The following is a 22,427-nucleotide window of genomic DNA, read 5'->3' on the forward strand; positions in this document are numbered from 1 at the left end:
CATATAGTACTTTGATTAGGTTCTCTAAAAAGCAGATTTTATATTTTCTTTTGGTCTGTATTTATTGCAATTGAATTTCATTTAAATAACCCAGTGATAGTTTTCTGTTTAGCAAGTTCGTTAGTAAACCTTTATACTTTACTGGTGGAAATAAAGAGAATGGTTAACACAAGTTGGATGATGCTAGTATGGGTGAGATTATAATTGACAAGCTGTTTTTTTTTTATGGAAGAAAAAAAAGAAATAACCATTAAAGGGCACGTTAAATCACTGGAACCACTTGTTATCCAGAGACTGTCCAATAATTAGTGTATAACGGTGTCTGTATAATACGTGTCTGTTCTGCTATAATAGAAAGTAATTTAAACCCAATTGTCAACAAATGTGCTTTGAGTAGCTTCTGAAAACTCCTAAAGCTTTTTATGGATGTGCTTAAATCACTGTATAATAAAATCCTATAGTTTCTAGTTGTCAGCATTGTTTCTAATGATTTGGGAATGAACTAGGACATGAATTTTTTCATATCATCTTGAATTAATTTGAGTACTGCATTTTGCTGCCTATAGCCTTTGGGTTATTTGTTTTGAACAGAACTAAGCTCCCAAGCCTCCTGACATTCAGCAAAAAGTGCAGACAATATATGTAGGGAGGTAATACAAGAAAAACCTGCCTTAGAGCCCCACTCTAATCCTGCTAGTTAGCCTCTTTCATGTATAGTTTGTACATTCCTTTCCAAAATGTCTGTAATTCAGAGGGTACAAGTACATTCAGAGTGATTCAGGATACCTGGGATGTGTTGTATGGATGTGTAAATATGGTTCTACAAAACCAGCACCTGCTTTGCCCAAGGTTCCCTGCTGACTCAGGGAGCTGGTGGCTTTAGGCCAGCTTTCAGCTCAACCGCCTGTCTTTCACACATGAAACTTTAAAGCATCTTTCTTCTTATTGCTGTAAAGGGATTCCCGTAACTAGAATACAGAGTCTTTAAATTGATGAAGCAATGGTTTAAGATTGATAAACGGATGACATAACCACAATTGAAGGCTATGTTTTTCACGGTTTTGTATTTTTTTTGATCTAAAGTGTGAGTCAGCGCACCAAGTAAAGGAAACATGGCAGACATGGGACACTCGGTAGGTATATTAGTAAATTTAGAGGTATATGTCAGAAGGAGCTAGCTTCTGTGTATAAAATCTATATGACTGGAACCAGAAGGAAGATTTTTTTGTTCTTTGGAGATGTGTAGGATTTGTCGATAGTCTACCACTCAAGCTAATGATGGTAACATTGAGAAATTTGAATTTCCTTTGAATATGAGAAGTCATATTTTAGTTGTATTAGACAGTGTGTTTGAAAGCTTTAGCTGATATACGTTATGTTGTATATGTATTTCAGTAGCTAAGTGAATGTCAGGTCGCTGATAACAGCTTCAGCCATCTGAAGGTACGTGTCCTGGAAAAGCTACAAAAAACTGTGTATTGAGAGTAGAAAGGTGATGAACCATCTTTGAAGCAGACCCTTTTGCTTACCTACTTGTTCCTGGAAGATGCAATAGTGTCAGGAATGTGAGGTCAGAGAAGACTTCCTTCATAGTCTCACTTCATTTTGCTGCAGTTTTATTGGAGGACGTCTAAGGTATTCAGAAAACATTTGTTTCTTTATTTGTTTTTTTTCTGTTGTATGTAATGTTAGAAATTAACAGTTGTGTTTAACATATGGTAGCACTCCCTGAATCATGACATAGTTTGAAGGCTGTGAAATGGTGGGACATGACTTTAAATCAAACATTCCTGGTAAAATCTTGTCTGATGGAAACTCATGGTGGGATGATGCATATCTGAAGTTAAGTGATGTGTTTGGGTAATGTATTCTATTCACCAAGCTGCATTTAAAGATGTCCTTCAAACCAACAGCACAGCAATCCTTTATACATTATTTGTGAGCTGAAAGGACTCCTTGCTAGCTAAAAACAGTGTGACCCAAATTGGCTTTAACGTCATGGAAAGGGTAAAACAAACCATAAATTAGAAAGGTCATTGAAAAGCAGGTGCGTTTCCTTCTGAATATAAATCATATGTTACTCATTTGTTCTGACTGTCTGGTTGAAATGATATTAGGTTAATTAAAAAATCAGAGATATTTGAGAAGACTGGGATATATAGTGGTAATTTACTCAGTCGAAAAGGTGAAATTAAAATACATATTTAAGGTGTATGTATAAATACATAATTCAGCGTGCTGCTAAGAAGAATTAGCTATTACCAGTTGTTTTACCTGAAATGCAGAATTCGCATAACACTGTTGTGGGGCTGCCTTTTCTTTTTGCATGCAATGTGAACTGCAGATTGTTATCCAGAGATACTGTCAAGTATCTCTTTCAATCCCTTCTTTATAAATGCTTTTTCTATAACTGTGAGCTTGATGCTTTTTACAGACTTTTTGTCATTTTCTGTTTAGCGACTGATTCTATTTTCTGGTTAAGTTTTTTATTTGTCTGTTTTGTTTAGCTGGCCACGGCTGAAATAAATGATCTGTGTGATCATTACCATTTGTGATAACTAACATAGTTGTGATGCCTATGCTAGGAAGTTTTTGTGTTAGAATTTTTGCTTACATTGCTGTATGGTTCCAGCATATATACACCTGGCTTCTGAGCTGGAGATGTGCATCCTTAAGTGTATGTGATTCTGTTGGCTTAAGCCCAGGTGCATTCTTGGCAGGGATCCCTGTTAAATGCTTCCAAGAGACATTTTGCTGTGCAGAGAGGAGTGCAAACACAGTGCTCTGAGAGCAGTTGGCAGCATGGAGTCAAATGCCCTAGTTTTTAATCCAGGAATGTTTTCTCCGTCTCATGTTTTAGCAGTATTTTAAAATAAAGAAAATCCCATCATTCATTGAGCTGCTTTTCTGTCTCAGTGGGTGAGCCACAGGTCAGTGGAGTTGTAACGTTGGTTTTGTAGACAGGCTCTGCTGTTATTCTGTATTTGTGGAATGCTAGTCATTACTCCCACTGATGAAGCACTGAGAATGAGTTAGGCATAACAATGTAGAACATCAAAAGATGGGAGTAAACAAATGATTGAAACTGCAATATGTTGCAGGTACCCCTCGAACACCTACATGCACATGAAGGAGTTCTGTGTATGGGCCTAAGAAATACCCACCATCTTCAATACAGCTCTGTGATGGTGTCCAGTGGTTACAGACATTTCAGTTAAGGAAGTTAGATCCTGGCATTACACAGCAAGTTGAGAGTAGGTTTCCAGCACAGAAACACGGGAGGAGAGTAGCCATGGGAAAGCAGACTGTCATCCTGGGCTAGATACCCCAGACTCCAGCTGGTTCCTAGGCACAATCCAGTTGTTACTCAAATATAAGCCACCTCTTTACAGTACCTCCTGCATGAATTATAACTTCAGGCAATAAGAAGGAAAGAGCAAAAAGGTTTGAAGAAGCAGGTTCCTAGCTAGAGGCAAGTTGAACAAAGTTTTTTTTTTTTTTTTTTTTTTTTTTTCCCCCCCAAAGCTGCAGGAGGGCTTTTGCACTGCTCGAGCAACATGTCCAAAATTGCACCAAATCTTTGTTCCCCTGGCTTATGAAAGCTATTGTCTGAGCTGGTATATACTGCATGAGGAATATGATTCTGGTAGATTAGAAGGACTGTGTATTGACTAGAGCTCAGAGAGGTAAATGTTTTTGTTGTAGTTTTGTCTAATCTTTCTAAAGTGAAGGTAAACTTTTTTTTTCCTTATCAAATGGGTGAATGGTATCAAAGAATTGCCTGCTGACTGTAAACAGTCAGAAGTAAGGCGAAGACATGGCAGAGAAGCATCAGGAGGTGATAATTACTGAGGTTATATTTTTGTGTGTGGTTTTGGACTGTGTGTGCAAAAGATCATCTGACGTTGCGGGGAGAGGTAATTTTTCGGTATGTACCATGGCTGAGAAATGTGCTCTGAATCCCAGTGATCATACTTGTGAATGACAAAAAATCAACGCTTGCAGTGCTGTATTAGTTACGTAAGGATTCTTCAGTGCAGTGTGGTTTTCACAGGTGCACAATGGAATGTTGAAATGCTTATATCTTGAAGTTGGATATGTCATGTAACTGTCAGGAAAATGAGGAGGCCTTTAGTTTGTTTGTTTCATATTAGTGTGCAGTATCTGGAGTTGTTGTCTAGACGCTGTGTACTGCTTTGTTGACTCATCCCTTAAATTGCTTCTTTTGGAATTTCTTGTCTTCTGCAGTCCTTTGGGTAAAAATCCATATAGTCTATTCCTTTGGACCCTGGAAATAGAAAGAAATGTGAGAACTGTCTTTCCATGTGCTACTTCTTTGATTCTCCTGAGCTGGATCAATCTTTAGGTGTGTAGCTATCAAAGACATTTCAGTTGAGGAACCTGGTTTAAAAAAAAATAAACAAACAAAACCCAAAGCAAAACTGAGAAAGAGATTTTCAGTGAGTACAGTAAGCTAAATGTCAAAACTCCCTACTTTCTCTGTCTAAAGATGTTTTGTAAAATATGAAGCAAGGTTTATTTTGGGAAACAAACCAGCTGTGCAGCTGTAGGCACAAGGCTTTGCATTAGATTCTTTCTAAAGCCTCTCATTTCAAGGTGAGGTAAAGCCTGTACAGTGCGATATAGGAGGGCTGAAGTGAGCGATGCTTAACTTATTACAGAAAATGGTGATTGTGGCTGATACAACACTCCTGAGAGTGTGACAGATCCAGAGAAGGCAGATGCTCCAGGTGGCTGAGGTTACCCTCCTCCATTTGCTGCCAAGCTGTTTACAGCATTTGCCCCAGTGGTGCTTATTGCAAAATGGCAAGAGGTGATATCTTAATATGATAGAAGAAACAAAGTTGTCATTTGTAAAGATATCAGGGAGTAGATGAAAGAATATCTACTAAAAAAATCTGATTAAGACAGTCTCTAAGGATCAAGGGGACATCTGTCTGCAAATCAACAAATAACTCTCAATGGGGGGGGGGGGGAGTTCTTTCTCACACTGCCAAGCCAAAGAAAAGTGAAATCTCCCAGGCCAGGAACAGCACTTATTCTCATGGCTGGGGAGATTGGACTTGTTTCTTGTAGTGCTTACAATGCCTCGTGTACTGCAAAAATTGAAGTTTAAAAGCCAGGAGAAACATTAAGCAGTGACTGCATTTATTTATTTATAAGGGATATTTTTATGTTGCTGTATTTGTAATATTCAGGTGTCTGAGCATATATACTTTTCCTTGATTTTAATGAAAGGAATATCTGCTATATTAATCTCTACTGTTAGCTGAGATGATATCTTGACATTCCAACTAACAAATGATTCTAATATTCTAATGTTTTATTACTTGTATGACTTGTGGTCATAAAATCTCTTTCATAGTCTTCTGACTTGGTGAGAGGGAGTTTTGTTTTTTATTTTTTACTTTTTATTTTCTTTAAGTCAGAGAAAATTGTTTTCTATTCTCTTAGGTCCCCAAAACTTGTACTTAAAAATAGGGTTGTATAATTTTGCATATCCTGGTTGGGATAATGCACACTATTCTAGGTTCCCACAATTCGAATTTCTCCACTCAAATTCTACTTTCCTCCCCCAGCCAGTGTCTATATGCCAACTGTACATGTCAGGTATCACTTAAGGATGCAGTTTTATTCAGAGAAGAGAAAGGCAAGGTTTAGATAGTTGACATCTAATTTGCATTTGGATTGATACAGAACAATGTATTGAAGAGGTAATTTCTGTTGATCAAACTTTATACTGCAAAGAAGATCCAAGCCCAGATTTTAAAATTTTTGTTCTCTTGCCTTATACGTTTACAAAAATACCTTTAGATGGTGTCTTGGCTGGCCATCTTTGTATCCCAATTCCCGTTCAAGATGTTCTTGGATTAGCATCTTGTGAAGATCAACTGTAGAACTTATTATAGAGCTTACAAAAATAGCTACTATATATTATTCTTCTGTAGTACCTTAGCAGTGAAATGAAAATAAGTGGCATATTTAAAGAAATGAATGGATGCATCTCTAGGAAGTCAGTGGCTTTGCATATTCCTTTTGTAATGGAGTAATATATTTAACTCCTTCATTGTGTCTGTCCTACTGAAAAGCAGGCAGTGAAAAATCTAAAAATAAAATGACAAAGTACTTTGGAAGGGAAGGAAAAGAGTGGGAAACTTAGGAATAAAGTGATGGTTCACCTAGATCTTCTTTAGATTCATATACCTTGCCAAAGCATTGGATGGTAACCTGTTTTCAGTCTTCTTAGATAGCTATTAGAAATTGTCTTGAAATTAGAGATGAGTGAGCCTTTTAGCAGTATGGAGGGAACTGATTGAAATTATATGAAAACTTGACTTTCTGGTGTGATGGGGACTAAAAACCATAGCTTAAACCATTAAAGCAAAAATAGTTCTTTAGTGCATCAGAGTTCAGTTGATTCAGTCAAGTCTTACATGAGAAACATCCTCAGCCACAATAGAGCTGAACTTTCAAATGGCCCTTCACAGAACAAGGCTGCATAAACGCTATGAAGTTGAAGAAAATGCAGGAGCATGAGAGCACCATTCAAACGAATGCTCACATGCGCTGTACTAGTTGGAACATGGGTGTGAGCATCATTCCCCTGAACATGTCCAGTGAGCCCCTTGTGCGCCCCCATTCCCATCTCACTAGTCACATGTGGTGACCAGTGAAGACAGCCACTGTTGTCTGGCTTGGAGTAACTTCCAAGTAGAAAGAGAGTTCTTGTGTTCCCCCAGGGCTGGGGGTGCTGCACATACTGCGCCTTAGTGAGCCTCTCAGAAAAGACAATGCTCCTTATACTACTTGGGCATCGTCACACAGTGGCACACCTTTGTGAAGAAGAACTTGTCTTCCAGAGCTGAAGTGATGCATGTCAAAAGGAGATGGTGCATTTCCTCAGGTTGATGTACCTACACAAAAAGAAGGTTGCCTGTGTGGCTGGTCTCAGTAACATTGCTGGAAGATGCAGAGCATGAGGCGGAAAACAGTGTTCACAGGCTAAAAGGACATGCCTTTCTTTCCTAGCTGAGAGAAGAGTGTGCTCTGAGGAATGTGGGCTAGTCTAGCTAAACAGGTAGAAATTGTTAGGGCCTCTCTTTGCCCTCTAGTGCCTGGAAATCTCGGAAAAAAACAAGGTTTGCTTATTCCTGTTGTCTTTGTTTGTTTGGGCTGCTGCTAATCAGTATTATACGATTACTTGTCCATAAGTTCTAATTACACAGTACAGAAGGAAAATCATGCATAGAAAGAGACAGGGAAATCAAACAATAGCAAACTCCTAAGCTCTAAATAAAGGCTTTGTATTCCTTCTGAACATCCTAGAGCTTACAGCCTACAGAGCAAAATTTTGTTCAAAAGCCTTGCTCAAACTGAGGCTGTGGAGATTGTTTGCTGCTTTAGGCCTTGTTACTTCTGCCCTTTTTTGATGTGCTCAGTCCCTAACTTAGCATTCATCCAGTTTATCACCAGGAACATCTCCCACACCGTCTATGCAGTTGTACCTGCTACAGTTTCTTCTTGGATTCAGAGGACCCAGGCAATGTGATTTAAATTTGTTTCAAGTGGCAGAATCATTACTTGAATATAGTATAGAAAACAGACTTACAAAGCACTCAAAAATATGAGCAAATATTTATATTTGAGCAAATATATTCATATATTTATGAAAGTTCCATTTGACAACTAGGAAGTTTCCATATGTGAAGCAATCCTATATGGATGTGAGCTAAAAAAAATAGTTGCTTTAAAATATATAATTCATGATGAATTAGCCAGATGAGTCATTTTACTCTGGTTAATAAAAAACAAACAAAAAAAAACCAACAAAACCAACCAACCAACTCCCCAAAAACCAGGCCTGCTCTGAATGCAGTGCACTACTGCTAATTTTATAACATTTAATGCTATAGTTTGTCAGGATAGTCTGACACCCTTCTATGCTTCCTTAGGGCAGATACCTATATGTGAAAAACAGAATATTTCTATGGAAAGATATCAGAATAGATAGTGAACTAACTAAATATTAAATAAAAACTGCCTTAGTCTGTCTGACTACAGGCAATATTTAGGGGACGTTACTGAGTTTAATAAGCTCTCTACCATCTTTTTCTTATCAATAACCTGCTGTAGACTGGGGAATCAACTGTGAATATTGAAATTTACTGATAACCTAGAAATATTACTTAAAATGTACAGAGTGTGCATAGAGATGAACTTGCATTTTTTTTTAAGGCAATTCCTCTTGGTTTCAGGGAGAATTTCACCTGCATGAAAGCCTGAGGATCTGGTGCAGCTGAATTAGGTGAAATGAAAAATAAATTGCTCTAGTGAAATAAAAGAACATTTGGGGCGGGCGGTTATGTAGAATTAGCTGTGTTAGTTGCATTTGCAATGATAAATATGCCACCTTTAACCCATTGATCTATGGTGCAAATCTTACTAACCTAGTCTAGGGGTAAGGTCCTATTCAAGCTGGGGAGATAATTCAGTCTTGACAAAAATTGTGCAGCTCAGAAGTTTACCATATAGAGCCACATTTCAGCCAAAGTTTAATATGATGAGTTATTTCATAGCATATTTCATGAGTGATCTCATTCAAGTTATTCAAGACGTAGTGAGAGAAAATGTACCTCTGTAACCAGAACCAGCATCTCAGCATTATTTCTTTGAGAAATAATGTGATGTAAAAGGAGTGGAGCAAAACAACATGCTGTTGCTCTAGTGGTATTGGATACCTAATTCAGGTTTTCCTTTTTTAATTTCTTTTTTTTTTTTTCACCTGAAAAATTATGGTGTGAGAAGGACACTGTAAGCTGATGGAAGTTATACAACAGAAAAACAAGTAGGGGTAACCGGCAAGATCTTTTTCCCTTTATTGATGGTAATTCAACACCACAAAATCAACAGCCACCTATGCTTGCTTTCATTGGGTTGATATTCAGAGGAAGAGATCACATCCATGTTCATATAATACTCGGAAAGCAAATAAAATGGCATAGATCATTATCCCTGTTATATGATTTATGTAGATTGTAGCTCCTGTACAATAGGATAAATATACCAGTTATTTTGCTCTAGAAGAAGGGGTGAGAATGAGTTAAAACATTGCTGGAATGCCATCCTTTCATTATGAACTGAAGTACCCTCTGTAGCACCTAAAGTTATTCTGAATTTCAGTAGCCCCCTTTTTAAATAGTTTGCTCTAGCAGGGTTGCAGAATGGAGTTATACACCCCTACAACGAAAAAAAGCCTACAACAGAAGGAGCTAAATTAAAATCAGTTTATGGACCCAAGAAAACAAGTCCTTCTTAAGGATTGTACTCACGTGTTTTAACAGACAAGAAAAGAAATAGAAGGCTTTACTGATCTAGAATGTTACAAACTTGCTTTTCCATTCCAAAGCTTTTTCAGCATCAGGTGAAACATTTTCATTGTTGTTTGTTTGTTTGATAGTGACATGTCTGTTCTGCTGCAGAAAGTACATGATGTTTCAGAAGACCTCTTTTAGCTTTGGAATTTTTTCTGGATAATCCATTGTATTATGGATGATGAATAACCAAAAAAAAATCAGTAGAGTAATACCTATTGGGTGTGAAAAAGACCTCTGAATCCATCTCCTGGAAAGTGTGGTGTTAAAATCTGTTCTAGATTCAGAGCTCGTGAACTCTGTGCAGATCCTGTTGTTTTCATTAGGCAACGTTTGTGCCTGTAGACCCTGGTGAAAGAAAACACAAGGTGTTAAAGGAATGCTTCACTTAATGTAAGGTTCATACGAAGCATAAAAGTAATGTGGATTGTTCTGGTTGAATGTTTTCTTTGCTAGTTCCTTTATGGTTGAGGTAGCTGTAAAATAACAGTCATAATCTACCTCGAGGAACTATGTGGCAAAGGTTTTTTTTTTTTTTCAAACTTTTTATAAAGTTCTGATAAAAATCTGTTTGGTCCTTCACGTTTGCAGAAATAGAGCTCTTCTCAAATACACCAATCGTTTTTTGCTTTTAAAAAGAGAATCTCTGGTTTAGCAAGTCAGTTCAATAGCTGGAGTTTTCCACTATTTAAGCAGTGTAACATCGGAATTATTTCTTTCAACATCTAGTATCTACTATGTAGATCGGTCACTTCAGACGCAAACATAAATGACAGGGGTTTTATGTGAAAGAGTAAAATTTCCTTTCTTATTTGATTTTTCTGAAGAGACATTTTCTGTATGCTGGCAATCTAATCTTTGGAAAGGTACTCATTTATCCTTTGAATGAGGCATAAAATGAAAGGTCTAAACACTTCTGGTCATTAAAGTTCCTGTTGAACCTGTATCCTATTTCAGCTTGGGTAATTACATTGTGCCTTCTTTAGCAGTGTCAGTCAGAGAAATCACTCATATGAAATAGCTGTCTGGTTAGCATGGAGTAGCACCTATGCTTTAACTTCAGGGATAGCTACGTTTCTGTGATAGATTACAGATCCTTTCAGCTTTTGATAGCAGTTACATGGTTGTAAATGTGAATGATTCTTAAGTGGAATTCAGACTTGTAGGCTCAGCTCATCCACTGTCCTCATTGCATCGTCTTGGAAGTAGTGATATTTCTATCACGGATGGCAGAGTTCACCAGCAGGTAGAGATTCTTGCACACCTACTGGATCTTCTTGTGGGTAAGCAGTCAGGCTCTTTGATGAGCTGCAAAAAGAGGAGAGGCACCCAAACTCTGCTTAGGATCCCATGTGTCCCCTTTGCATGTGCTGCAGCCACTCAGCTCATTTATAAGAACCTACAGGTTTAACAGGGCATCCAAACCATTGACAGCTTCGAGTTGTCAGTGTAGGTACTCCTCAGTTAAAGGGAGATTAAATAGATTGTTTTCATTTCATTTTAAACACAGCATTTTTATTTTTATTTTTATTTATTTTTTTAACAAGGAGCCAGGGTGGGCAACAGGCTTTCTCTTGCAGTTGAGTCACTAACCTTGGAAAGCAATGAAAGTTTTTGGGCTCAGAACTGAATTATTTTAAGAAGAAAGTTCCTTCTTCTCTTGAGTGCTCAGAAAATATTTAAATTGGCCTGCTGTTGATCAGTCAGAAGGTGTGGCCAGTACATGTATTTCACTTGTTTATATGACCTGTTACAACAACTGAGTTCCAATTACAAGATGCTTTATGAAGATCCCCCTTAGGCCAGGGGGGTGTGAGAAAAATTGCTTTAGGGAGTTCTTTGGCCAGAAGTAATTGTGCTTACATTTCCTAGAAAGAGAGTTAGGGAATCTAAGAACGTCCATCACAGAATTTTTCATTTTTATTTTTTTCAGTTTACTGTGTGGAGAAAGTAGAGATGTAATTCATACCTCAGAATATTTTTTTTTCATCTTCTCATCTCAAATCTTGTTTCTCTTCCAACTTCATATAGAGAGTTCACAGCTGATGCAGTTTGTGAGATGTGTGTGCTGATAGCAATAATAACTCCCTCAGTGCTTCCATTAATTATTTATAGGCTATTGAGTCAGATATGGTGTGATAATGCCTAGATATTCCTAAGGTCTCCCTTTTGAGTCATATGTTTCTTTTTAAAGAGAGCTCTTTGAGGGTGTTTTTTTTTGACCCCCTTCCCCCCATCTTTTCTCAGCAGGCTTTATTAGGTATATTCGATACTCAAAATACTCAATAAGATGAAAGAAAGTTGTATGTATAGCTAGATGATAGTAGGTCACTTAGGATACAGAGTCTGATCAATAATAACCACGATTTGCTGATACCTAATGTCTGTCTGACAGCTTAGACTGTGGGGGATTTTCTCAGATCCCTCCATCATACGTGGTTTACATGTGTAAAAAAAAAAAAAAAATTACACAAGAAGGAAATAGTCCACTAGTCACTACAAAAGGTATATCCGTTTGTTAAAGTTTTTGGGTTGTCACAGCACTATTAAGTTTCCTTACTGAGTGTTAACTAAATTAATTAGTGTCTTAAATGCATTAGTATGCCTTCTTGCTACAACTAGCAAAATGAAACTGGTCAATTATTAGTCCACTTAGAATCATAGAATCATGGAATATCCCGAGTTGGAAGGGACCCATAAGGATCATCAAGTCCAACTCCTGGCACCGCACAGGTCTGCCCAAAGGTTTAGACCATGTGACTAAGTGCACAGTCCAATCTCTTCTTAAATTCAGACAGGCTTGGTGCAGTGACTACTTCACTGGGGAGCCTGTTCCAGTGTGCAACCACCCTTTCGGTGAAGAACCTCTTCCTGATGTCCAGCCTAAACTTCCCCTGCCTCAGCTTCACACCGTTCCCACAGGTCCTGTCACTGGTGATAATGGAGAATAGGTCATCTGCCTCTCCACTCCCTCTCACGAGGAAGTTGTAGACTGCGATGAGGTCCCCCCTCAGCCTCCTCTTCTCCAGGCTCAACAGGCCCAGTGACCTCAGCCGCTCCTCATACGTCTTCCCTTCTAGGCCCTTCACCATCTTCGTCGCCCTCCTCTGGACACTCTCCAACAGTTTAATGTCCTTTTTGTACTGTGGTGCCCAGAACTGCACACAGTACTCGAGGTGAGGCCGCACCAGCGCAGAGTAGAGCCGGACAATCACTTCCCTCCACCGACTAGCGATGCCGTGCTTGATGCACCCCAGGATACGGTTGGCCCTCCTGGCTGCCAGGGCACACTGCTGGCTCATATTCAGCTTGCTGTCAACCGCAACCCCCAGATCCCTCTCTGCAGGGCTGCTCTCCAGCGTCTCGTCGCCCAGTCTGTACGTATAGCCAGGGTTGCCCCGTCCCAGGTGCAGGACCCGGCACTTGCTTTTGTTAAACTTCATGTGGTTGGTGATCGCCCAGCTCTCCAATCTGTCCAGATCTCTCTGCAAGGCCTTCCCACCCTCATCCGAGTCCACAACTCCTCCAAGTTTGGTGTCATCGGCAAATTTGCTTCAAAACACCTTCTAGTCCTACATCCAAATCATTTATAAAAACATTGAAGAGGACTGGCCCTAAAATGGAGCCTTGAGAGACCCCACTAGTGACCATCCGCCAGCCAGATGTGGCCCCATTTACCACAACCCTTTGAGCCCTGCCCGTCAGCCAATTGCTCACCCATCGCATGATGTTTTTGTTTAGCTGTATGCTGGACATTTTGTCCAGTAGGATCCTATGGGAAACCGTGTCAAAAGCTTTGCTGAAGTCCAAAAAGACCACATCAGCTGGTTTCCCTTGATCGACTAGATGGGTGATCTTATCATAAAAAGAAATCAAATTTGTTAGGCAGGACCTACCCCTCATGAACCCATGTTGGCTGGGACCAATGACTGCATTGTCCCCAGGGTGCGCTTCAATAACTTCAAGGATCATCCTCTCCATAATTTTACCAGGCACTGACGTGAGACTGACAGGCCTGTAATTGCTAGGGTCTTCTTTCTTATCCTTCTTGAAAATTGGCACAACATTTGCCAGCTTCTAGTCCAATGGGACCCCTCCAGATTCCCAAGATCGTTGAAAAATAATTGAGAGAGGTCCCGCGATGACGTCAGCCAGCTCTTTAAGCACCCTGGGACGAATCCCATCCAGACCCATGGACTTGTATGGATCCAGGTGGAGCAGCAAATCCCGCACACGTTCAGGGTCGGTTGGGAGTTTGTCATTCCCACCGTCATGGTCCTCCAGCTCAGGGTACCCTGGGTCCCGAAGCCCATCATCAGCGTTGAAGACAGAGGCGAAGAAGGCGTTAAACGTCTCTGGTTTGCCTATGTCATTGTCTGTGAGGAGACCCTCCCCATCTAGTAGCAGACCTATGTTTTCTTTGGTTCTCCTGTTTCTGTTCACATATCTAAAAAAACCTTTTTTTATTGTCTCCCACAGACATGGCCAGCTTCAACTCTAGTTGGGCTTTGGCCACACGAATTTTCTCCCTACAAACACGAACAGCATCCCCATATTCCTTCATCGTCGCCTGACTCTCCTTCCAGCAGCCGTACACTTTCTTTTTTCGCCTTAGCTCCAGTAGAAGATCCCTGGTCAGCCAGGCCGGCCTTCTGCCCCACTTGCCTGACTTCCGATATTTTGGAATCGCCTGATCTTGTGCTTTTAGGAGGCAGTGCTTAAAGACTGACCAGCACTGATGGACGCCAATGCCTTCAAAAGCAGTTTCCCAGGGGACCTTGCTGACTAATTCCCTGAGCAGCGTGAAGTCTGCTTTCCCCACATCCAGGGCTGAAGTTTTGGTGACAGTTTTCCTTCTGTCACCATAAATTCTAAACTCAACCACTTCATGGTCACTATGACCGAGACGGCCGCCAGTTGCCAGGTCTCCCACAAGACCCTCTCTGTTCTCCAGCAACAGATCTAGGAGGGCACCTTTCCTAGTTGGTTCTCTTAGCACCTGCACCAAGAAGTTATCATCTGGGTGCTTTACAAACCTCCTGGACTTGCTCGTGTCAGCCGTGTGGTGATCCCAGTTGACGTCTGGCAAGTTGAAATCCCCCATTAGGACAAGGGGAGTCGATCTCGAGGCATCTCTTAGTTCTGCAAAGAATAATTCATCGGCGTTGTCGTCCTGGCCTGGTGGTCTGTAATAGACTCCCACAACAACATCCCCTTTATCTGTTCGTCCCTTAATCCTTACCCAGAGGCTCTCAACTTTGCCATCGCCAACTTGAAGTTCCACACAGTCCAGCCCATGCTTCACACACATAGCCACCCCGCCACCTCGCCTACCCTGCCTGTCCCTCCTGAAGAGCCTGTAACCATCTGTTGCAACACACCAGCCACAGGACTCATCCCACCAGGTTTCGCTTATGCCGATGATGTCGTAGCTGTGGGACTGGGCAAAGACTTCTAGCTCATCCATTTTATTCCTCATACTGAGTGCGTTTGTGTAGAAGCACTTCAAATGCGCCTCCCTACACGCAGCACCTTGCGTGGCCGACCGAAGGGCCTCACTAGCACACAGTCCCTCTGATTCTAGCACACCATCCCTTAGCTCATCGCTGGCGTGCCTGGTTTTACCCCCTTCCCCCTTCGACTCTAGTTTAAAGCCCTATCTATCAGCCCAGCCAACTCCTGAGCAAAAATCCTCATCCCTCTCTGAGAGAGGCGCATCCCATCTGGTGCCAGCAGGCCCGGGGTCGCGTAGACCTTCCCGTGATCAAAAAACCCCAAATTCTGCCAGTTGCACCAGTCCCGAAGCCACGTGTTAATGTGATGAGTCTGCTTGACAGCTTCGATCCCTCCTATCGGAAGGACAGAGGCAAACACAACCTGTGCCCCTGATCCTTTAAGTAGTTGCCCCAAAGCCCTAAAGTCCCTTACTGAACAGTTTCATCAGTGAGCTGAATCACTGTAAAATAATTTGCAATGGCCCCTTTGGAAGGATGTTCTTCAGGGGGAAGAAACTTCCAAAATGGGAAATGGAATACCTTTGACATTGCTACTCTGTTGATTCTTGTGGAGAACTGTAAGACACCTCACTTGATTGCATTTAATGTGATATTTTTCATGAATACTAAACTCAGTCTAGCTGAAGAAATTTATATATCGTATATTTTCATTTCTAGATTTCATATTTCATTCTTCACATTACTGTGTATTAACTGCCAGATTTAAAGGGCATAGGCAAGGTTTCTAGGCCAAATTGAGAAATAAAATTGGGAAAGAATTAAGGGAACGGTTTTGTGCCAATCAAAGCTAAAAAAATGACAAACGTCATACACTGCTTTTATGAGTAACTATGAAACAACAATTTTCAGTTTTCTGCTGAAGGAAAGATAATATTTTTGAGACATGAAGAAAAGGGTCCAACCAAACCAGGAAATAACTGTGTATGTTTGTTTGTTTGTTTGCCCTGTTTGTATGTATCACTTTCAAATATAAATGAAATGTAAATGAACCTTAATGTAAAACTCCAAATACTTGTGTCTTTGAAGATATAAAACATTACAGGATTTTTGTTTTCCATAATCTTTTGATTTATACCAATTTCAACTGTATTGAAACAGGTTGAGAATCTTGACCTTTTAAGTTTGGTGAAAAGGGTTATTATAGAACTTAATTTAGCTGACAGTCATAAAATGCTTTGTCAGTCTTTACCTCTCTGAGTTGTCTTACGGTATGAGTAGTCATACTGATTTCAGTTGTCTAGTAGTGATGCAAAGAGCAGTTCACTGTAAGAGCAGCTGTCTGTAAGTGCTAGTCAAGGGTAAATTAATACAAAAGAATAAAGTGATAATATATATTGATAACAATATTTTGTAACAGAATATCTGTATCATTTGTCTGATACTATAATCAAATATATATATATATATTTAAACAGTGTGTATAAAGTTTAAGAATTGTACTCAGCTTTTTCACAGATACTTAGATTATTCCAGACTTCTGGACTCAAGATAATGCTCTCATTTGATCCACAAGTTCAAACTGTTCTAGTAAATAAATAAGTACTCGCTGAAACTAGGAGCCACTGAGTTAGCACAGAACATGTCTTACGAAGTTGATTGCATCATATATGACTATATAGTCTGTTTTAATCCCATTTAGTGTCTATAAATAAGTAAGATTATTGACAAATTAGGTATTCCAGCAGAATAACAGTAGATTCCAACTTTGAGCATGGCAGCCATAATGATGCAACTTAATTGTCATGTTGATTTAAAAAATAGCTTGGGTCTTGTTATACCATATAAAATAGCAGCTACATGAGGGACCATGGCACTTTATGGACATAGAGATTATTTTCTCTTTGGAAACGGCTTAATGAATTTGTCATATAAAAAGGATGGATATCATACGTAGCTGTTTCTTCTAGCTGATTTTAGTAATCAGCTGTTCTATGAAATTGCCTGCGGTTGTTCTCCTAAGGCACCTGGCAAGTACATTGTGAGACAAGGGGAGGAAAAAGATCTAATATAGAGTCTTGGGTTCCCTTACATGAGTAAAGGTCCCGTAGAATTTGGCAAGGTTGTAGGTTATGGCACTAAGGACATAGCCATATTAGAGCGTAGACAGAAGTTTTTCTGTGGGCTTGTGTTTTTAACAACCAAGGTAAAGTCTTCTGCAAAGAGAAGTTTATACTGGACAGACAAATGGGTTACACAGCTATCAAGGGCTGATTCAGCTGTGCTTCCTCCTACTTCCAGAAAGTAGCAACCCATTTAGTTGTACCTATATATTTTGTGGATATGTAATGTATAACGTGTGTATAATGCAGTTTGTATTTGACTAAAGCAATGTGTATTTTAAGAATTTTTGAGAAAGGGGTGCAAAAAATACTTGTAAATGTTGGCAGATAATCACAGTATTCATGAATTCTCATTTATTTTTCTTATACTTCCTTCTTGAAAACACCCAGTGTTGCTGTGAGCATCCTGTTACTTCCAGAAAGTAATTTGAAAGTGAGATAATCTAATCTAAATTCAGTGTAAATATAAATACTGTTAAAATATGCTTTCAAGACTAATAGGATTATATGTGTAGTGTGGGGTATAGGTCATCCCTTGTTTTCAGAAAACAAGTATTTCTGTGTCTAAGTTGTATTTTACTGATTCTAAAGTATAGTTTTGTCATTTCTGCATATGTTTGCTCTGTGGAGATCAGTTCAAACAAAATACTATCTAGTTAGCTATTGCCAATGCATTTTTTTGAGTTTTCTAATAACGTATATCTGTGCTGAAACAATATATCCCAGAAGTTTAGAATTAGACAATTCCTTCTGGGAAGGAATTCTTACCTAGCAGTGAAGTAGAATAAAAATAATATTTGTATTATTCTACTTCCATGTTTCATGTGTGCTACCTTTGTGCATGTCTACAAATTTTAGAGTGGTGTGGAAGGGAGAGGATGGCGGACAAGGGGCATAAAGGGCTGCACAATCAAGTAAAAATAAGTGAGAAAAAGAGAACTCGTCTTTTTCATCTAGTCGTTCTGTGTGCATTGGTGTTAGAGGCAGCACCATTATTTGCAACATTGATGTTATAATTTTTCAGACTTGGGACATTTCCCTAACACATTTCTCTATCAGCACCTTCATGGCTGTAAATACAGCTCCACAAGAAAACAGCATGCTGATACAGTGCAAAACAGTTTCTAGATATCTATTGAACTTTCCATGATTTATTGTTTTATCCAGATGGGGATAATGATAATACAAAATCTCTTTAGAAGACCCTTGCCAAGGCAATCGGCTCCGGGGCAGACGCGTTCTGCAGCGGAGCGGGGGATCAGGACAGGCAGGGCTTTTTTTCCGGCATTGAGGCCACTCGAGGGAGCCGCCAGGACCCGGCAGCCCTCGCGAGGGAGGCTGACGAGGCGTAGGCGGAGCCAGCAGCGCCCCTTCCCCGGCTGTTCCAAAGCAGCCCCTATGGAGCGCGGCGAACAGGGCGTGGCACGTCAGAAGGGCGTGGCGCGGCAGTTTGCGCGGCAGTTCATGCAGGGAGGGCCCCTTGCCTGTCTTTTACAGCGGTCTTTCCCTTTGGTACCTGTAACCTGCCTGCGAGGAACCTGGCCATGGTATCAACCAGGCAGAAAACCATGGCCTCCGCATCTCTTGCGGCCTTTCCAGCCTCTGTCACCGATGTAGCTACTCAGACGGAGGGCTTGGGGAAACACACAGCCGTCCAGGTCTTATGCTGCAGGGTGTGCCCGAGTCTTCTGTTGGTATCCAACAGCAGTGGTGAAGGGTATGCCTGTGGGAGGTGTGTCCAGGTTGAAGAGCTGCTCAGCCAGGTAGCGGAGCTTCGGGAGGAGGTGAGCAGGCTCAGAAGCATCAGGGAGTCAGAGAGGGAAATTGACTGGTGGAGGTGTACTCTGCCCTCTCTGAGACAGACTCACGAGCCTGCCATAGCACAAATGTCTCCTGCTACGCAGAAGACAAAAGTTCCCTCATCCCGCCAGGCAGCAGGAGGGGACCTAAGCCAAGGGGGGGAATGGAGGCAGGTTCCTGTTCGGGGTGGTAGGCGAGCCCTGTCCCTGCCCACCTCACCTTCCCATCTACCCTTATATAACAGGTACGAAGCTCTAGAACATGACAACCAGAACAACGAAGCAGGTCAAAGCCTGTCCCGGTTGGTGAGGATGCCTAAGGCAAGGTCCCCTACCCCCCACATTGCTACATCAGCTCTCAAAAAAGAAAGAAGGGTTATTGTCATGGGGGACTCCCTTTTGAAAGGGACAGAGGACCCAATATGCCAACCGGACCCTACCCACAGGGAAGCCTGTTGCCTCCCTGGGGCTTGGGTGAGAGACTTCGCTAGGAAAGTCAAGCGCCTGGTACGGCCCATGGACTACTACCCGCTAATGGTCTTTCAGGCTGTTAATGACGAGGTAGCAACGAGAAGTCCGAGAGCGATCAAAAGGGACTTTAGTGCGACTACTTAAAGGATCAGGGGAACAGGTTGTGTTTGCCTCTGTCCTTCCGATAGGAGGGATCGAAGCTGTCAAGCAGACTCATCACATTAACACGTGGCTTCGGGACTGGTGCAACTGGCAGAATTTGGGGTTTTTTGATCACGGGAAGGTCTACGCGACCCCGGGCCTGCTGGCACCAGATGGGATGCGCCTCTCTCAGAGAGGGATGAGGATTTTTGCTCAGGAGTTGGCTGGGCTGATAGATAGGGCTTTAAACTAGAGTCGAAGGGGGAAGGGGGTAAAACCAGGCACGCCAGCGATGAGCTAAGGGATGGTGTGCTAGAATCAGAGGGACTGTGTGCTAGTGAGGCCCTTCGGTCGGCCACGCAAGGTGCTGCGTGTAGGGAGGCGCATTTGAAGTGCTTCTACACAAACGCACGCAGTATGAGGAATAAAATGGATGAGCTAGAAGTCTTTGCCCAGTCCCACAGCTACGACATCATCGGCATAAGCGAAACCTGGTGGGATGAGTCCTGTGGCTGGTGTGTTGCAACAGATGGTTACAGGCTCTTCAGGAGGGACAGGCAGGGTAGGCGAGGTGGCGGGGTGGCTATGTGTGTGAAGCATGGGCTGGACTGTGTGGAACTTCAAGTTGGCGATGGCAAAGTTGAGAGCCTCTGGGTAAGGATTAAGGGACGAACAGATAAAGGGGATGTTGTTGTGGGAGTCTATTACAGACCACCAGGCCAGGACGACAACGCCGATGAATTATTCTTTGCAGAACTAAGAGATGCCTCGAGATCGACTCCCCTTGTCCTAATGGGGGATTTCAACTTGCCAGACGTCAACTGGGATCACCACACGGCTGACACGAGCAAGTCCAGGAGGTTTGTAAAGCACCCAGATGATAACTTCTTGGTGCAGGTGCTAAGAGAACCAACTAGGAAAGGTGCCCTCCTAGATCTGTTGCTGGAGAACAGAGAGGGTCTTGTGGGAGACCTGGCAACTGGCGGCCGTCTCGGTCATAGTGACCATGAAGTGGTTGAGTTTAGAATTTATGGTGACAGAAGGAAAACTGTCACCAAAACTTCAGCCCTGGATGTGGGGAAAGCAGACTTCACGCTGCTCAGGGAATTAGTCAGCAAGGTCCCCTGGGAAACTGCTTTTGAAGGCATTGGCGTCCATCAGTGCTGGTCAGTCTTTAAGCACTGCCTCCTAAAAGCACAAGATCAGGCGATTCCAAAATATCGGAAGTCAGGCAAGTGGGGCAGAAGGCCGGCCTGGCTGACCAGGGATCTTCTACTGGAGCTAAGGCGAAAAAAGAAAGTGTACGGCTGCTGGAAGGAGAGTCAGGCGACGATGAAGGAATATGGGGATGCTGTTCGTGTTTGTAGGGAGAAAATTCGTGTGGCCAAAGCCCAACTAGAGTTGAAGCTGGCCATGTCTGTGGGAGACAATAAAAAAAGGTTTTTTTAGATATGTGAACAGAAACAGGAGAACCAAAGAAAACATAGGTCTGCTACTAGATGGGGAGGGTCTCCTCACAGACAATGACATAGGCAAACCAGAGACGTTTAACGCCTTCTTCGCCTCTGTCTTCAACGCTGATGATGGGCTTCGGGACCCAGGGTACCCTGAGCTGGAGGACCATGACGGTGGGAATGACAAACTCCCAACCGACCCTGAACGTGTGCGGGATTTGCTGCTCCACCTGGATCCATACAAGTCCATGGGTCTGGATGGGATTCGTCCCAGGGTGCTTAAAGAGCTGGCTGACGTCATCGCGGGACCTCTCTCAATTATTTTTCAACGATCTTGGGAATCTGGAGGGGTCCCATTGGACTAGAAGCTGGCAAATGTTGTGCCAATTTTCAAGAAGGATAAGAAAGAAGACCCTAGCAATTACAGGCCTGTCAGTCTCACGTCAGTGCCTGGTAAAATTATGGAGAGGATGATCCTTGAAGTTATTGAAGCGCACCCTGGGGACAATGCAGTCATTGGTCCCAGCCAACATGGGTTCATGAGGGGTAGGTCCTGCCTAACAAATTTGATTTCTTTTTATGATAAGATCACCCATCTAGTCGATCAAGGGAAACCAGCTGATGTGGTCTTTTTGGACTTCAGCAAAGCTTTTGACACGGTTTCCCATAGGATCCTACTGGACAAAATGTCCAGCATACAGCTAAACAAAAACATCATGCGATGGGTGAGCAATTGGCTGACGGGCAGGGCTCAAAGGGTTGTGGTAAATGGGGCCACATCTGGCTGGCGGATGGTCACTAGTGGGGTCTCTCAAGGCTCCATTTTAGGGCCAGTCCTCTTCAATGTTTTTATAAATGATTTGGATGTAGGACTAGAAGGTGTTTTGAAGCAAATTTGCCGATGACACCAAACTTGGAGGAGTTGTGGACTCGGATGAGGGTGGGAAGGCCTTGCAGAGAGATCTGGACAGATTGGAGAGCTGGGCGATCACCAACCACATGAAGTTTAACAAAAGCAAGTGCCGGGTCCTGCACCTGGGACGGGGCAACCCTGGCTATACGTACAGACTGGGCGACGAGACACTGGAGAGCAGCCCTGCAGAGAGGGATCTGGGGGTTGCGGTTGACAGCAAGCTGAATATGAGCCAGCAGTGTGCCCTGGCAGCCAGGAGGGCCAACCGTATCCTGGGGTGCATCAAGCACGGCATCGCTAGTCGGTGGAGGGAAGTGATTGTCCCGCTCTACTCTGCGCTGGTGCGGCCTCACCTCGAGTACTGTGTGCAGTTCTGGGCACCACAGTACAAAAAGGACATTAAACTGTTGGAGAGTGTCCAGAGGAGGGCGACGAAGATGGTGAAGGGCCTAGAAGGGAAGACGTATGAGGAGCGGCTGAGGTCACTGGGCCTGTTGAGCCTGGAGAAGAGGAGGCTGAGGGGGGACCTCATCGCAGTCTACAACTTCCTCGTGAGAGGGAGTGGAGAGGCAGATGACCTATTCTCCATTATCACCAGTGACAGGACCTGTGGGAACGGTGTGAAGCTGAGGCAGGGGAAGTTTAGGCTGGACATCAGGAAGAGGTTCTTCACCGAAAGGG

At 42.2% G+C, this 22,427-nt stretch overlaps 1 protein-coding gene across 4 annotated transcripts in view; it reads left to right on the plus strand.

Annotated features, from left to right (window-relative positions):
• The window catches only part of NELL1 (neural EGFL like 1), a 296,982-nt gene that overhangs the window by 221,779 nt on the left and 52,776 nt on the right, over positions 1–22,427 (plus strand). The gene's annotated exons all lie outside the window — the stretch shown is intronic.

The sequence above is a fragment of the Cygnus olor genome, chromosome 5 (genome assembly GCF_009769625.2).
Source record: "Cygnus olor isolate bCygOlo1 chromosome 5, bCygOlo1.pri.v2, whole genome shotgun sequence".
Taxonomy (NCBI): domain Eukaryota; kingdom Metazoa; phylum Chordata; class Aves; order Anseriformes; family Anatidae; genus Cygnus; species Cygnus olor.